Source organism: Bubalus kerabau, chromosome 1, assembly GCF_029407905.1.
Source record: "Bubalus kerabau isolate K-KA32 ecotype Philippines breed swamp buffalo chromosome 1, PCC_UOA_SB_1v2, whole genome shotgun sequence".
NCBI lineage: Eukaryota > Metazoa > Chordata > Mammalia > Artiodactyla > Bovidae > Bubalus > Bubalus kerabau.
Genome location: NC_073624.1, coordinates 233,252,511 through 233,264,733, shown reverse-complemented (window position 1 = coordinate 233,264,733; position 12,223 = coordinate 233,252,511). Strand labels below are relative to the sequence as shown.

Here is a 12,223-nt window from a genome sequence, read left to right as displayed (position 1 = left end):
TTTTCCCCAATAAGTTTCTTGTACTCCTGGGTAGTAATAGTTGGAGTAGAACATGTGGACACTTCTTTAAAAAATTGCGGGGCAGCGTCTTCTTGCAATTATGTTTTTTGCACAATGGCAGTGTCTATCAGATGGACTAATTAAAGAGATTAATTAGTTCCCATGGACCCCCAATCTCCAAACTCTAACGTCTGATGATCTGAGGTGCAGCAGATGTAATAATAACAGAACTAAAGTGTGCAGTAAATGTAATGCACTTGAATCATCCCCAGACTGGCCCCTCCACCCCTCTCCCCCAGCCTGTGGAAAATTTGTCTTCCATGAAACCAGCTCCTGGTGTCAAAAAGGTTGGGGACTGCTGCTCTATAGTATCCTCAGTATCTTTTTTCCCATTTAAATCTGTCACTAGTGAAGGTACTTGATATCTCAGTAACCTTGAGTTATTTGATCATCAGTCTGTGAGAATAAATGAGGTCAAACTAGCTTTTAATTGACAAATTAAATTTCTAAGTGATCTGCCCTCTGGGAAGATTCATTTTAGCCACACCTCTGTCTTTTCCTCCTTCCCAACTATGCCGTGGATTTTCTCAAATTTCCAGGAAGGTATGCATGGGTGCTCATGAGTGTGTCCACCCTGCAGAGCACCAAGCTTCAAGGGGTGTATTAACCAGTGTGCCGGAGCCTCCCTGGTGTCATCATACACAATGATGTATGGTCAAGTGACCAGAAGGCCCCTCAGTACTGCACCATTAGGTGGTCCCCAAAGCAGTGCTGCTTGGCTCACCCAAGTTTATTCCAGTAAACTAACTACACCATTCTTTCCTCTCTGAGTTAATCAAGAAATTTCTTCCTGCCCTCTATTTCTCTCCTTCATGCCCCATCTTGATGTGTCTAGGGTCAGATTAAGTATGGATCTATAATAGCTGTCATAGTATGTGCAAGGTCTGGACTTCCGCACTGTGGTTGACTGTCACTGTGTCAAGATGCTTCTGCTTGACATCTTTCTTTCATGGGATAGGCTGTTTTGCAGTAGGTCCCTTGGCCCTCTCATTTCTCTCTGTTTCTACTCAAAGGGATTTCCAGCATCAGCAAGCTGATGCAGATTTGAATGTGGAGGAAGGAAGGAAAGTAGGGAGGATGGACACTTCCAACTAGTCTTGTCTTGAATACATATCAGATTTTGAACCTCAAATGAAGATGTTCTTTGCTCCCAATCTTTCGCTTAGTCATGACAGTGAATTTGCTTCTAAACCTGATCAAAGATATTGTATAGAAAGAACTGCCAGTTAATAAACTTCAGTTCTTAAATTTTTCAGCTTATTTTGTCCTGGTGCATGCATGCGTGCATGCTTAGTCACTTGGTCATGTCCAACTCTTTGTGACCCCATAGACTGTAGGCTGCTAGGCTCCTCTGTTGATGGGATTCTCCAGGCAAGAATATTGGAGTGCGTAGCCATTCCCTTCTCAAGGGGATCTTCCTGAACCAGGGATTGAACCTGGGTCTCCTGCACTGCAGGTGGATTCTAAGGACAGTCTAATGCTCAAATCCTGTCAGTATCTTTTTTCCCATTTAAATCTGTCACTAGTGAAGGTACTTGAATCTCAGTAACCTTGAGTTCTTTGATCATCAGCCTGTGAGAATAAATGAGGTCAAACTTTTAATTGACAAATTAAATGGGCTCCAGCACACTGGCTAATACACACCTTGAAGCTTGGTGCTCTGTAGGGTGGACACACTCATAAGCACCCATGCACACCTTCCTGGAGATTTGAGAAAATCCACTGCATAGTTGGGAAGGAGGAAAAGACAGAGGTGTGGCTAAAATGAATCTTTCCAGAGGGCAGATCACTTAGGGAGCTATCCATGAAGACCTTTGATACTATAGTCACCAAGAGAGCAAATGTCATCAGGAAAATATCAGATGTACCCATGTGGTTCCTCTTGTCTGAGCCATGTTGTCATTGAGTACTGATTCTTCAGGCTGAGGGTTTGTCATCTCTGGGTCCTGGTTCTTCCAGGGACAACTATGCTCCAGGAGGAATCCAGTGGATTTGACATGGCTTATGGGTTTTGGTGAGGTAGGGAAGCAGAAAGAGTGAGCCTTGAATGCTCAGAGCAGTATGAGGAAAGGCACATTTGGGCTAAGGAAACTAAAACTTTATTGGTAAGCCTCTCTGAGCAGGCTGTGAGAAGTCAGGGGCAAAAATAAAGAGAAGGTAGACTGTTGCAAACTAAGTTCTATTTAACAAGCACTTATTGACCATATTTTATGGTCCATAAAATATTCACCATATTTTATGTGTGAACCTTGCATTATGTTTGAATATATTAGTTATTACTTAGAGCTGGACATTGGAATTGTCTATAGAATTTGTTTTTGAAAAAGTGCACCTATGTCCTTTCTTGGTCTACATATACCTCATCGATTTCTTTGGGGACACAATTTGTAGATCTAAATGAAAATAATACAAAAACCAGGTCAAAAAGTCCTCTACAGCTGATTCTATGCCCATGCCCATTTAAGACCTTCTCTGCCGTTGTGAAATGGAAAATTCACAGTGCTTGTTCTTGAGATGCTAACAGCCTAGTAGGAGAATCTGGTATGTCAACAATTAAGACTTCTAAGGGGTTAGAATGTTCATAAGTAATATAAAGATCCCAGCATACCCTATCCCCAGTCTTTTTACACTTGTGTAGACAAAGGAAATGGTCTAATTATTCTTCTAAACTTCTTTGGTTTGGTGTCAAACTATACTATCTCATTTTTTTCTCTTGTTTTCCTACTTTCTGCATCTATTACATTATAAAAGAAGTATCGACTCCTTGCTGGTTAGTGTCATTGATGGTGGATTAAAAAAATTATTGAGGTGAAATTGAATGGAATATTTCTGATTGCTGATTTTTGTTTTCTCTTATTCTGGGTGGTTTTGATAATTAGTATTTTTGTTTAAAAAACAGCCATTTTATTTGTTTTTGTTTTTATCTTTCTAAAAAAAAAATTGGAATATAGTTGTTTAACAGTGCTGTTTCTGCTGTACAACAATGTGAATCAGCCATATGTATACGTATCTCCTCTCTCTCGAGCCTCCCTCTCACCACCCCCACGTTCCACTCCTCTAGGTCATCACGGAGCACCATGCGAAGCTTCCTGTGCTGTGCAGCAGCTTCCCACTAGCTGTTTTACACATTGTAGTGTATATATGGGAGAAGGCAAAGGCAGCCCACTCCAGTGTTCTTGCCTGGAGTATCCCAGAGTCGGGCACGACTGAAGCGACTTAGCAGCAGCAGCAGTGTATATATGTCAACGCTACTTTCCAAATTTGTCTCACCCTTGCCGTCCCCCTTTATACCCACGTGTCCATTCTCTACATCAGTGTCTCTGCCCTGCAAATAGGTTCATCTGTACCATTTTTTTCTAATATCCCATATATATACATGTTACTATACAGTATTTGTTTTTCTCTTTATTTGAATGAATGTGAAAGTCACTCAGTCGTGTCCAACTCTTTGTGACCCCACGGACTATACAGTCCATGGAATTCTCTAGGCCAGAATACTGAAATAGGTAACTATTCCCTTTTCCGGGGGATCTTCCCAACCCAGGGATCTAACCCAGGTCTCCCACATTGCAGGCAGATTCTTTACCAGCTGAGCTACCAGAGAAGCCTTTCTGACTTACTTCACTCTGTATGTCAGACTCTAGGTTCATCTGTATCAGTACAAATGAGCTAGTTTCATAGACAAAATGTTTTTGTATATATCTTTGTCATTCAGATAACACATAGAAACTCTATCCTATCTCCAGTTAATGTCATTTCTTTTTCTCAGTATTTTCCCTCCAGTAAGCTTAGCTGGAGCTTGTCTAGCTCATAAGAGAGTGTTTTTTTTTACTTTATTTACCATTTTTTTAAAATCACAATTGTGTTTTCTTTAAAAAGAAAAATATTTATTTTTGACCGTACTCAGTCTTCTTGCTGCTTAGCAGGCTTTCTGTGGTTGTGGCGAGTGAGGATTGCTTTCTAGTTGCAGTGCCTGGGCTTCTCAGTGGGGTGGCGTGTCTTGTGGAGCATGGGCTCTAGGCAAGCAGGCTTCCCGAGTTGTGTCGCGTGAGCTCAGTAGTTGAGGTGCAATGGCTTGGTTGCCCCGCGGCTTGTGGAATCTTTCTGGACCAAGGATCAAACCTGTGTCCCTTGCATTGGCAGGCAGATTCTACCAACAGGGAAGTTGGTCATCATCTTTTCTATTATGCTTTGATGATTACTTCTTTATTTTTTCATCTTTTTTCATTTGGTTTATTCTGTTTCAGCTTTTGTAGGGAGATGCTTATTTAAAGTTTAAAAAAAATGAATTCAGTTTGGCTATAATTCTAAGCACCATTTTAGCTCCTTTCAGTTGTAACATATGATATTTTGATCATCATTCAGTTATAAGAATACCCAATTCTTACAAGAATATTTCCAGTTTGATTTTCTTTATAGCACATGAATTATTTTAAGCTTCCAAATCTCTAAGGTTCTTCTTGTTGTTGTTTTCTAGTATAATAAATTGTTGTCATTGGTCCTTTGTGGTATAGAACCTTCACACTTTCTATATGTTACATGAGTTTTGAAACATGTATATTTATTACTTATTGGGTGAAGGGATATATATGTCCCAGTTTGTTATAAATTTTTCTTATACATATGTAAGGCTTCAATTTTTTTTTTTTTTACTTTTATTTGCATTTTTTTTTTTTTTTACTTTTATTTGCATTTATTTTTTGCGGCATTTATTCCCAGGCCATGTTTTTGTTTCTTCAGTTTCTTCTGGGATATCCTTTTCTTCTGTGCAACCTCCTCTTCTGGTTTAGGAAAGATCTGTTCTTTTCCAGAAAGGATCATCTCAATGTGGCAGGGAGAGCTCATGTAGGGGTTGATCCGACTGTGAGCTCTGTAAGTCCTGTGCCGCATCTTGGGGGCTTTGTTCACCTGGATGTGCTCAATGACCAGAGAATCTACATCTAAGCCCTTAAGTTTAGCATTACTGTCTGCATTTTTGAGCATGTGTAGTAAAAATTCAGCACTCTTTTTTGGGCCACCGACCCTGCGTCCAGCCCCACTGTTTGGCCTGTGCACACCTACCAGCTCCACCGTTGTAACGACGGAATGGCACACATTGCTTCTTTATAGTGGCATCCTTCAGATACTTGGTGGCTTTTCGGATATGCATACCCTTTATGGCCTGGGCAGTTTCACAAGTGTTCTTAAAATGAACACGATTTGAACCTCTTGATTTGCATGGTTTTGTGGGGTTTTCTGGGTCAAGTGAATAGTGTACCACTTTTAGGGGTCACCTCAGACTGCTTACTGGAAAAAAAAAGAGGCATCAATTTTTTACTATACAAGTAGATTAAAAATCTGTTACTAAAGTTTTTCTTCTATTTCTCAAACAATGCATATGGAAGAACATGCAAGATGTTTCAACCTTTAATTTCAAAATAATTTTTTAGTTTCCAGAAAAGTGGTTTTAATAATAAAAAAGAATATATATTCTTGACCTAGATTCATGGATTGTTAATATTTTACTCACTTTGTGTTTTATCATTAATAAGTATAGTTTGTATGTGTGTACACACATGCGATTTTTTTCTGAACTATTTGAGAGTGTTGCATCATGGCCCTTTAAACTGAATACTTAAGTATATATTTCCTAAGAACAGGATACCTTCTTAAATAAAGGGCAGTTACCAACTTCAGTGGGCATCCTAGGTGACACAGTGGTAGAGAATCCACCTGCTAATGCAGAAGACACAAGAGATGAGGGTTCGATTCTGGGGTCAGAAAGATCCCCTGGAGGAGGAAATGGCAACCCGCTCCAGTATTCTTGCCTGGAGAATTCTATGGACAGAGGAGCCTGGCAGGCTACAGTCCATGGGGTCACAAAGAGTCAGGCATGGCTGAACACATGTACACACATCAACTTTAATAAATATAATATTAACATAATAGTTAAATGTATTATCTACATTCCATTTTTATCAGTTGACCCAGTGTCATTTATAGTATTTTTCCTTTTAGTACAGACTCCAGTCTAGAGCCAGGTGCTGCATTTAGTTGTCATGTATTCTTTAATTTGATACATTTCTCTAGCCTTCCCTGTTTTTAAGATATCGACACATTTGAAGAATAAAATCTGCATTCTCCTCTCTCCTTTTTAATGGGCTCTTTCTTGTTTTTAATTTATCTTCCCTCAGGGTTGTTTTTAAATTATGTGTTCTGAGTTGGAAAACTGCACAGTGGCCTGTCATTCTTGGGGACTCGCGGGTATGTCTGCCCCTCATCAGTGATGCCAACTTTGATCACTCAGTCAAAGTGTTATCTTATTTCTCCACGGTGTATGTTTTTACCTTACATCTTGGTACTTGAAAACTGATTAACAGGAATAATCTTGAATTCAACTCAATCCTGATTAAATGGGATGGACTCAATGCAAAATTTGATTTAAATGATGACAATGATGATGCCACATACATAGAAAGGGAGCATGAAAAGATATATTACTCAAATGGAGATGTTTTATTTATTTTTTTTTTTACTTTGTTGGTAGACAGCAGGAGAGTCAGCTTCCCAAACAGGCCCTCAAGAGAGAGCGGGGAATGGAGACTGGCATTTTACAATGGTTAGGTACTTGGACCTAGGTAAGACTTCCTATAGGTGGGTAGGAGCTTGATGGATTTGAAACTCCTGCCAATAAAAGGAGTTATGTGGCCTCTTTATCCTTTTACTCAGATGGGGACCAGAGAGGGAAAAGAGAGGAATGAGACTTAAAATCTGTCACTAGTTAAATGTCAAATACTGAAGTCAGGCTCTTTATTACAAAATATAAAGCCTTTCATGTCTTGATTCTCAGCATCATATCCCCCATTAATGATTCTTGCATGAATTGGTCTGTATTGTAATTCAATGAAGATACTGACTTTATTTTCCCAATTATTCTAGCTTGCTTTCCACATTTTTCTGGTCAGCCTTCCTTTAACATAAACAGGAGACCAACATTCTGAGTGTTCCTTCCTAAACTGGTCTTCTTTCTTAAAACAGTGTCAGATCAGATCAGATCAGTCGCTCAGTCGTGTCCAACTCTTTGCAACCCCATGAATTGCAGCACGCCAGGCCTCCCTGTCCAGCACCAACTCCCGGAGTTCACTCAGACTCATGTCCATTGAGTCAGTGATGCCATCCACCCATCTCATCCTCTGTCGTCCCCTTCTCCTGCCCCCAATCCCTCCCAGCATCAGAGTCTTTTCCAATGAGTCAGCTCTTCGCATGAGGTGGCCAAAGTACTGGAGTTTCAGCTTTAGCATCCTTCCTTCCAAAGAAATCCCAGGGCTGATCTCCTTCAGAATGGACTGGTTGGATCTCCTTGCAGTCCAAGGGACTCTCAAGAGTCTTCTCCAATGCCACAGTTCAAAAGCATCAATTCTTTGGCGCTCAGCCTTCTTCACAGTCCAACTCTCACATCCATACATGACCACAGGAAAAACCATAGCCTTGACTAGACGAACCTTTGTTGGCAAAGTAATGTCTCTGCTTTTGAATATGCTATCTAGGTTGGTCATAACTTTCCTTCCAAGGAGTAAGCGTCTTTTATTTTCATGGCTGCAGTCACCATCTGCAGTGATTTTGGAGCCCAGAAAAATAAAGTCTGATACTGTTTCCACTGTTTCCCCATCTATTTCCCATGAAGTGATGGGACCGGATGCCATGATTTTTGTTTTCTGAACGTTGAGCTTTAAGCCAACTTTTTCACTCTCCACTTTCACTTTCATCAAGAGGCTTTTGAGTTCCTCTTCACTTTCTGCCATAAGGGTGGTGTCATCTGCATATCTGAGGTTATTGATATTTCTCCTGGCAATCTTGATTCCAGTTTGTTTCTTCCAGTCCAGCGTTTCTCATGATGTACTCTGCGTATAAGTTAAATAAGCAGGGTGACAATATACAGCCTTGACGAACTCCTTTTCCTATTGGGAACCAGTCTGTTGTTCCATGTCTAGTTCTAACTGTTGCTTCCTGACCTGCATACAAATTTCTCAAGAGGCAGATCAGGTGGTCTGGTATTCCCATCTCTTTCAGAATTTGCCACAGTTTATTGTGATCCACACAGTCAAAGGCTTTGGCATAGTCAATAAAACAGAAATAGATGTTTTTCCGGAACGCTCTTGCTTTTTCCATGATCCAGCGGATGTTGGCAATTTGATCTCTGGTTCCTCTGCCTTTTCTAAAACCACCTTGAACATCAGGAAGTTCACGGTTCACATATTGCTGAAGCCTGGCTTGGAGAATTTTGAGCATTACTTTACTAGCATGTGAGATGAGCGCAATTGTGTGGTAGTTTGAGCATTCTTTGGCATTGCCTTTCTTTGGGATTGGAATGAAAACTGACCTTTTCCAGTCCTGTGGCCACTGCTGAGTTTTCCAAATTTGCTGGCATATTGAGTGCAGCACTTTCACAGCATCATCTTTCAGGATTTGGAGTAGCTCAACTGGAATTCCATCACCTCCACTAGCTTTGTTCCACTATTACTTCAAACAAAAAGTTTAAGTATAGTACACTATACAGCTTTTTCTATAGGTACCCCAAAATTTACCAATATTTTAAATCAAGATTTCTGTTCTTTGGTAACCTCTACACCTTCTAATTGAGTTCACTTTTCTTCTCTTAGTAGTTGATTTGGTAAATTATCTTAGTTCTCATATACCTGTAAATAATTGTTTAATGGATTTTGAATGATTGAATGGATAACATTTCTTGGTTGATGAGGTTTTTGTTGTTGCTTTTATTTTCACTTTTTTAGCACCACCCAGAATGGACAGTGATTAAAAATTGGCTTTCAGTTTATTTGAGGATAAAATATAATATAAAATATAAAATATCCTTCCTTTGAGGATAGCTGGTCTTTGATCCCTGGTGATTTGAGCTTTTTTTCCTTCCTGAAGGGTGGTGATAATGTTTCCATATGTAGACTTTACTGTATTTATCCTTGGCAGTAGCAGTTCTCTTTTAACCTAAAATGTGAGTTTTCTTTCATTTTGAGAAAAAAAAATCAACTACTTTTATTCAAATTTTGCTTTTCCACCTTCCTCTTTTTGTTTCTTTAGAGCTTCTACCAAATACATGCTAGGATCCTCAATCTGTCTTCTCTGTCACTGAATTGTTCTTCTATCTCACTCTCCCCTCTTTCTGTCATTGCCTGCTTGGGCAGTGTTTTGGGGTAAACATGTGGATAGCGTGATAAGGTCTATTCCCTTCTTTAATGGTAAGGGTTTTTTGCTTGTTTACTTTTTATTCAACTCAACAGAAGGATGTATTTTGGTTTTTATTATTTTCAGACTGTGATGGAGTAAAGATTTCATCTCTGTTTATTAATAACAAACTCTGCAAGATAGCAAATGAATCAAATAGTTCTTTTTTTTGTTTGTTTTCATGTTGTGTTGTTACTGTCTTGTTTTGCTTTGCTTTTGCCCTCCATAACACATTTTCTTCTTGAGCCTCCATACTCGATAGTTTAAGTATTTCTTCAAAATATACTCAATGGCACATTATATTTGGGGGGAGAGAAAAAATTCTGGTTCACAATCATTTTTGACCCTGAGTGTCATTTTGGATTCTCTGATTTGGCAGACATAAAGATCCATGAAATTGTTACTGTTTTATGTGCATATAAATGTCAAGTTACATGACTGATATATTGGCTACTTTGAGGTTTAGATAATTAGAATTTCAAGCTGAGTGTAAATAATGAATCCAGTCTGAGTATAAGCCAATAGTGATATCTGACACTAGGAAAGACATTCTCCATTTTAGCTACTATTGAAAAAGTTAAACAAAACCCTGGATATGAATAAATACGAAGAACTCCTCTACATATAATGAGTTCAGATCAAGTGGTGTATAGGTAGCATGGGAAATACATTCATCTAGACATTTACATTTTCTCTGTGAGGACAAGTGTTAAACTAGTCTGATATGAGTGACAACTATTTCCATCAATCACTCAGATTCTCATTGTTTTATGTGAAGTCTCTGTTCACAGTCAGGTTTTATTTTTTCAGTTTTCAATTAAGTGTTGTCCCTAAATTTAAACAGTTCTATATTTGTCCCCTACAAAAATTTTTGGTATATAGACATAGTTAGTTGATGTTTTGACTTGTTAAATCATTGAGTCCAACTATTTCTGTCTGTCATCCCAACTATAAATGACAAGTGTTCACCCAGTTTCGTGGAAGAACCACCAAACCATGACTATATATATTTGGTCAGGATGTTCTAAAGGAGAAATTCAATAATATTACAAAATGCAAATGTATTAATTCCTTGAGCCCCCCTCCATTGTTAACCCATTTTAAATCCAGTGTTCAGTGCTAATTAGGATGTTAGACAGTAATTAACCTGTTACAAAATCAGATCTGTAGTCTTTTTCCCTTGAAAGGTGTTCTTTTTTTAAACTTGCATTCAAATTGCACCTGGCTTTGTTTACTCAGTTATTCTTGCTTATGTTTGCCCAGGCTGGTAGCACTTCTCAAAGTGGAAAGATGGCTTTTACAGGGGCGGCTGAAACTGCACTGGGGACTCCAGAGACCACAGGGAGTTCTGAAAGCAGGGCTCAGTGGCAGGTGAAAATGCGATTCTGAGAGGCGTGACTGTAATTTTGAAGCCGGAATGCGTCGTCATCTTCCCCCCAAGTGACCATGTGCACCTGCTCTCTCTCCATATATTTACATTTTCTCAGAATATCACTGTTTCAAAAAAAAAAAAAAAAACAATACCATGGATTCTGTCATCTTGAATTGAATTTCCTAAGTGGCTAGGCTGAGGATAACAATGGTGATAAATATGCTGGGAAGAAAGCTACATGCCTTTTTTGAAAGGATTCACACGGTTTTCAGTTGGAAGGTGTTAAAAAGGTTCTTTTTTTTTTTTTTTTTTTTATTCCCCCGCTGGGGTGGCCTAATATCCAAACAGAAAGCAGAATGAGGCTGCGTTGTGCAGATTCGCAGAAGCCTTTAGACTTTGCCCTCTCCCTCTAAGCTTAGGCTGATGAAGAATTCCGTTTTCTTCTGGGTCTCATAGTTCTCCTGCCCTCCTGTTTTTCTCATACATCCCTCTGATATCAGAGGAAACTTAGGGCTTTTTGCTTCCTTTTTGCTGTGATGAACATACAGGTAGGTTTCAGGGAGGGGGAAAATCTCTCCCACTCTTGGTTCTTTTGGCTGTTGCAGTAATTAAACGGACATAATGGAGGAAAAAGATATTAACTACTATGGGGGTTCATAGTAATATGAGACTCAAATGACCAAAGCAGGCAGCTTTTTTACTGTTTTGGGGGAAAAAAACAATATATTTGTAAAGAATTGACAAGACAGAGGGGTTTGGGTGAAGGGTAGTAAATTAGAAAGTAAAGTGGTAAAGAAATAGCAAGGTTTGTTGATAGAGCCTTCTCTGGTGATAAGGATGTCCTGGTACAGAGAGGGCTCCTTTGACATGGGGGATTTATTGCCTGCTTTTGTTAACACAAGTTTATGTGTCTGGCACACAGTGAGGTCAAACAAACATCAGAGTTTGGAGCGGAGAAAGGTTTATTGTAGGGTCAAGAAAGGAGAAGGGTGGCTCATGCTCTAAAGGCCCCAAACTCACTGAAGGGTTTTGACAAAGCATTTTTAAAAGACAGGTGAGGGAGAGAGTTTGTAGGGTCTGATCATTTTGTGCACTGTTCTCTGACTGGCTGATGGTGAGGTAACAGGGTGGTGCCACAGGGATGAACAGCATCAATCCTTAGGCTCCAGAAGGCCTGGGGTTATGTGCTCATGGTCATCAGGTAGTTAACATCTTCCCTTTGTTGGTGAGGGAGAGGTTTTTTTACATCTGCTAAACAACTCAGGACATGCTCATCAAATGCTGTTGTCTAGGTACTTGAGAGAAGAGCTAAAGCAGAGGGTATGAGGCAAGGCCCCATGGGATCCGGCTAGGTTCCAGTTTCCGGGACCAAGGAGGGTCTGTGTGTCCTTCTTGTATCAGTTGTTCAAGTAACTTTAATGGCAAATAATTGATATACCAAAGTGACATATTTGGGGTAGCCTTCCCTAAACTCCATCATAAGGAAAAAAAAATGAAGCAAAGTATCTTTCTATAATATCAGTAGTAGTAATGATTATAATGCTAATAGCAACAATTATTTGAGATAAGTAA

The 12,223-nt window shown here is 39.4% G+C and overlaps 1 pseudogene; it reads right to left on the bottom strand.

Moving 5' to 3' along the window:
- Window positions 1-4,743: 4,743 nt before the first annotated feature.
- On the bottom strand, window positions 4,744-5,430 carry LOC129631141 (60S ribosomal protein L17-like; annotated as a pseudogene).
- Window positions 5,431-12,223: the final 6,793 nt, after the last annotated feature.